At 42.8% G+C, this 6,197-nt stretch overlaps 1 pseudogene; it reads right to left on the reverse strand.

Annotated features, from left to right (window-relative positions):
• Positions 1-2,136: 2,136 nt before the first annotated feature.
• Positions 2,137-4,225, reverse strand: LOC119306152 (annotated as a pseudogene).
• Between the last annotated feature and the right edge of the window lie 1,972 nt (positions 4,226-6,197).

Genomic DNA, 6,197 nt, shown 5'->3' on the forward strand with positions numbered 1-6,197 from the left:
TAAAATTTCCAAAAAAATCTTCGCATTTTAAAGGAATGAAAACTTCTAAAAAGTTTCACAGATTTGAAAAAAGTGCAAGAATTTAACAATGGATCACAATTTTCTTAAAATATCCTAATTTTTTTTAAAGTTCACGAGTTTGGAGAAAGTTCATGAATTTGGAAATACGGGTGAATTAGAAAATTTGGTGACGATTTTCACAAAAAACTACATGAATTTGAAAAAAAACTCGAATTTGAAAATTGTTTCAGAAAAATAAATGAAAATGTAGAAAAATTCTTGAATTCAGAAAAGAATCAGGAATTCAAAAATGTTTGCAATTTAAAGAACAAAAAAGTAAAAAATCACGAAATTTGAAATAAGAAAAGAAGAATATAAAACAAAAAAAGAAGAAACAAATAGGAAAAGGGAAAAACATAATAAAGAAAAAAAAACTGAAAACCAACAAAAGACGAACAAAACCGGTGGAACCTTCCCCAAAATCGGTGAGAATAAAAACTGCATGCACCGATCGATAGAACTAGCATGGGACACGAAATCACTAATTAAAGGCCACTCATTGCAAACGTTACTCCCACTTTCTTAGATAGCAACGTGCGCCACTTGTCACAATCTGAAAGTTTTTTCTTTTTTGTAGATTAGTTTATTTAATATGTTTTATCTCTTAAACCGAGCGTCCACATCTCGAACCATTTTCATCATCGAATTCCTCGTGTTGAGATCTTCAAAACTACATCCCATGTTGAGAGGTTTTGAGAAACTTTCTTTTCACACAAAAAACCAGACAGGAAAATCGAACCGGGAGCACTTTTTTCTCCTTTCCGAAAGAGGCACGACTGTGTCTCTCACGGAAGCAAATCCATGCCTCCATGAGAAATAAACCCGTGCCTCTCGCGGAAGGAAAAAATGTGTTTTTTTTGTTTCTGCAAGGCACGACCGTGCCTTTCACGGAAGCAAATCTGTGCGTCTGCGAAAACAAAATTGTACCTCTCGCGGAAGAAAAATAATGAAACACATTTTTTTCATTTCCGAGAGGCACGGCCGTGTCTCTCATGGAAGTAAAATTGTGTCTCTTGCGGAAGGGAAAAAAGATTATGCTTTTTTTCGATTCCAAGAGGCACGGCCGTGCCTCTCGCGGAAGCAAATCTGTGCCTCTCGCAGAAGGAAAAGAAAACACTTTTTTTTCGTTTTTGAGAGGCACGTCCGTGTCTGTAACGGAAGCAAATATGTGCCTCGCGCGGAAGCCAAACCGTGCCTCTCGCGGAAGAAGGAAAAACATGTTTTCTTTCGTTTCCGAGAGGTATGACCGTACCTCTAGCGGAAGCAAAATGTGCCTCCCACGGAAGGAAAAAACATGTGTTTTTCTTTTTTTGCAAAAAAACACAATTTTTTCCCAAAAGGTAGGTAAGACCGGTGAAAAACCTAAAAGCCGAAAAAACCATTTGAAAAACCAAAAATACATGCGAAAAAATAAAATAGAAAATAAAATTCGAAGGGCGTGCCCAAAGCGCGACATATGGTGGCGGCTGAGAGTGAGCCAAGTAGTGCGCTCTCAGCGCATCCAAGTGACCCTTTGGGAGGATCTACAACAAGCGCTCCTCAAATTTTTTTTTTGAGGCGTTCGAGAGCTCCTCAATTAGTTCATGGCATCTAAAGTGCAAAATAAAGAAGGTAAATAGGCCAAGCTCAGGGATGAACGGTGGGTGTGCGCCAGTTTGCAAATAAAACTGTAACTGGCGCATAATAGGGTTTGGGTCGGGTCTTTTGTTGCCTTTTTTGTGTTGTACGATGAGCTGGCCTGTTTCCTTGCAATAGGACCTCCGGTTTAGGGGTTGCATGTGCGTTCCTCGTAGTCTACAAAACTGAATTTTTTTTCCTGCTCAAAACAAAATTACAAAACTGTTTTTTTCATGTCCTAAAAAAACTGAATTTTCTCCGTAGGCTTTTCCAATAAATGTGCTTTTGTATGTCTCGTGAAAGACTCCAATTTTTAAGAAGTAACACAATCTCCAGAGAAAAATCTATACAATATATGTTGATTTAAGGGTTTTCAATAATAATGTACAGCATATATTGCCAGCATTTTCTGGAGGCAAGTACAAGAACATAGGAAGCAAACACCAACTACCGACGGATTTATGATGTATCTGCAACAAAATCTTGTATCACGGTTCGTACTGCACGTGGGATTCTCACTGAGTGGGCACTTCGATCTGATTGCCATGTCAAGCTCCCAAAGGCATAGCCACCTTGTACCCTCTGCCTTACCGTGAATGCCACTGTAAATGTTATGCTGCTGCTACCACCTCTGCTGAAACTGATCATGATGGCTCCACAGACACTACTACTCCTGTTGTAGCCTGAACCACCGCTCGGTACGTTGCTTCCATTGGTCCAACATTCATGACAGTGCGTCGGACAATGACATAGTCCTTGAGGTTCGGCACGGCTATGGATGGAAGGTTGAGGTTGAGTTGATTTACCTCGCAGCCATCTAGTGATGATCCAAGCTGGGTACACTCGAAGAACTTGTTGTAATCTCTTGTATCCACGTCGTAGACCAAGCCAGGGTCGGCTGCCCTATTCGGGTCAATGTGGCCACCGCCAAAGTCAAAGGGGTCGGCGAGCTTTCTTGGGGTGCCCTCTGCCTGGATCGGCATACCAAACTGATCAACAACTGAAGCTACAAAAATGGTCAAGGACCCAGAAAACAATGGTCGAGTTAGTTGTGTACTGCATGGATGCGTTAATGTCTTGTGCGGTGTGTGCAGACATACCGGTGGTGAGGATAGCAGACTTGAGCATCGCAGGTGACCAGTGCGGGTGCACGGAGCAGCCCGGTGACTGCTGAGACATGAGGGATGCCATGGACCGATGGACGTCCCCGACATCAACTCATACGACCCTCGCACAGCCGCCAGGATGCAGGTATAGGTCCATACCCATTGTCATCAAAGCTTGGTGATTCAGGCCATATGCCCACAACAACACATGCACGCACGGATCAGCCAGTATATTGTAGTTGTAGATGCATGTCCCGTCTAAGACTATTATTCGTGAGCAGCCAAAGGACACATGTATCCTCCTTTTCAGAAAAAACTGTAGAGTTAAATGTGAGATTGCAAACCTGTATCAACCACACTGATGATAACATCTTCACCATAATTTGCCTTTTTTAAGAGTCCCGGTTGTTGTTGTTGTTGGTTGTTATCATAGCCAAGACCAAGGAAGTCCCAGCTCCGAGTTGTGTGCACTTGGTGGTAAGTGTTAGGCTCCACACTGATGACTTCCGGGAATTCTACACTTGGAACATGTTCCTTAGTTTGTAACTTTGTATCCATCAGAAAAGACAACATGTTCTTATAGTGTTTTTGAAAACCTGTTCGCATCAAGCCATCAAAAGTATGTAGTCTGATGTACTTGGTATATATTATGATATAGTATGCTTGCCTTTTAGAAGAAAAGTGCTAAATAACATGCTGCATGATGCCTTCTTAACTATAGATTGATTGATTATTACCTGCAAGTGTCTCTGCTTGAGACTCGGTGAGCATTGCTGCGAACCCAGAGAATCCGTGCTTGTAACTGTAAACTATTGACTTCAAGGCTTCATCCTTGCTGTTTCAAAGGAAAACATAGTTGAGCAATCACCTGTGTTTCGTGGTACTTATCAGGATCATAGTTTTAAGTAGCACGCTAAGCATCTTAGCGGCGGACTTCTTCCAAATGCTATAGTGTGTTATAGCGGAGCTATAGCGCGCTATTTAAAATGTTTATTCATTTGTTTGGACCAGTGTCTCTTAGCGCAAGACCTTTTGTAAACGCTATATCGTGCTATAGCGGGCTATTTAAAACAGTGATCAGGATGCAACTTCAACTAGCATCTAGTACCTCCCAAAAACTGAGGTTAGTAGGTCATGGTGCGACACGGTGACCATGGACGGATCGTTATGTTTCTTCTCCCCCATATACACAATGTACAGCTGAATCATATTTTTTGATCAGAAAGGTTTCAAGAAATAATTTCAGAACAAGCCGAGTAAATAAAAGTAACTTCTCGGGAAAAAAAGATAGTAAATAAAAGTAGTAAGCACAGAGAAACACATCCAAATCTTGTAAAAAGAAGAGGAAGCATCGATCTTACTGCATTGCTGGCCGCATTAGCTGAAGGAGACAGCAGGGTAACCAGTAGCAGACCACAAGAGAAGACTGTCCTCAAATCCATGCCTGATTTCGAGAAGACTACGATGTACCTGTTGTCGCTCTGCAGGGTAAAATGTCTGTTCTCGTTAATTTGTACACATATATAGCAGCCAGGGACAACCATGGATGTGGTGCAACATGCTAGAACAGTTCAAACGAACTTGTTCATGTGTTGTAAGGCGCATGCTTTGATCAGGTCTACCACAAATCAAACAAACTACTCGTCTTTCAATATTGTGGTTTTTGATGTAATTTCTACCAAACACGCTTCGGCTTATCATTCGGCATAGACGTAGGATGTGGGTGCTAAATTAATAGGTCTCCAGTAGGTGTTACGTAAGAACTAGAGTTGACAAATGTGATAGATCTAGTAGTACTAGACTTTCCGCAAATTGAAACATTCCACTGGCAAAGACAAGGTGCTCCGGTGAAGGTCTCAGTAGATTTTCTGGATAGTAATTTCAAATCAATTCAGCAGGCAAATAGGTATACTACAGAAGAGATTGTGAAAAGAAAAACGGGGAATGAGGAGTGGTTGACGGTACCAACTAAAAAACCCCAAGCGTCGCACAAACCGTGGCCGCCGCCGATGCCGGGCAAGGTAGCTTTGTCAGTGGATAGCTCCTTTTTGGCAGAAGACGGGTCAGCAGGGTCAGGCATGATACTTCGGAACTAGGACGGGAGTGTTATTTTCTCAGCACACCGTTACTTCTTTCATTGCAATGATGCTTTTGTGGCGGAGCTAGATGCGATAATGGAGGGGGTGGCACTGTCTGTCGAGCATATTACTCTTCCGATGGTTGTTCAATCGGATTCAACGACGGCACTATCTGTTCTAATTTCTAATGAGTTGGACCGATCGGCATATCGGCATCTCATGCTAGAGATTAAGGATCTGATGGTTGGAAGGGAGTTTATTCCTATGAAAATTTCTAGGGACAAATCGTTTTGGCAAATTGGTAGAACTGATCATAGTACGGCTTGTTGGCTTCGCAAAGGCCATCCATGTATAGCTGAACTTTTGCGGCTGATTGTAACTCTACACTTTTGAAATAAAACTCCCATTTCACTCGCAAAAAAAAAGGTTAATTGGTTTGGCTCATACGTTTCCCTGACGGGAAAATTCGCTGAATGCCAGGGCGACACTCTCAAATAATTTGTGCTGACGCATCTGGTGTGATGTGGTCACATCTATAATTAAGTGAGTTTTAAGCAAGGTGTTTACAAAGCGTTACTTTCTTTCAAACGTTCCAAGGTAAAGATTTTCTTGGCTAATCTGTTTCTCCAATTGGCAAATTTACAAATACGACAACTCTCTCGATCAATATGAGTTGATGTATCATGGTTGGTCACCTATATATTTTTTGTGCCGTTTACTTCATCAAGATGTCGTTGTTGGAGTTCGTTTCACACAGTTTGGGTGTTGCCAACGATGAGGGTTGATGTTGATCGTTGCTGCCGCATCTTGTTTATTGTTGTAGGCTCTGTAAGAAATGGGGCCATATTGCTAAAAATTGTTTCTCGGCCCCTCAGCCCAAGGAAGGCCCAGTCCTCACGCTTGGCATTCCGAGGCAGGATACCACTGTTCCCGCTGCAGAGAGGGCAGGAGCGGTCAATCAGAGACCAAATCAACGTAATGATATCTCCCTCTCTGCTCCTTCCCGAGTTAGCTCGCTCATTTACCCTGCCGCTCCGCATTCCATTGCCCGCCGTCTCCAGGCTGCAGTCCTACCCTCACCTCCTCCACCTGCAGCCAGATCTCCAAACCTCACCTCAGCAATGGCGACCTTCCCTTTCGATCCAGCACCATTTCTTCCGCCAAATCATCAAGGCATTGCGGTGGAAGGAAGGCCTGCACGCACCTATGTGATCTCTGGTGCGCCGACGCCTCTGCATGAAGATTGGGCGATAGCATCCATCGTTCCTATGCCAAATCTACCGGTGGCTTTCAACACTGTCCGTGAGGTACTCACTGATTTCTTGACTGATAAGGG

The sequence above is a fragment of the Triticum dicoccoides genome, chromosome 5B (assembly GCF_002162155.2).
Source record: "Triticum dicoccoides isolate Atlit2015 ecotype Zavitan chromosome 5B, WEW_v2.0, whole genome shotgun sequence".
NCBI lineage: Eukaryota > Viridiplantae > Streptophyta > Magnoliopsida > Poales > Poaceae > Triticum > Triticum dicoccoides.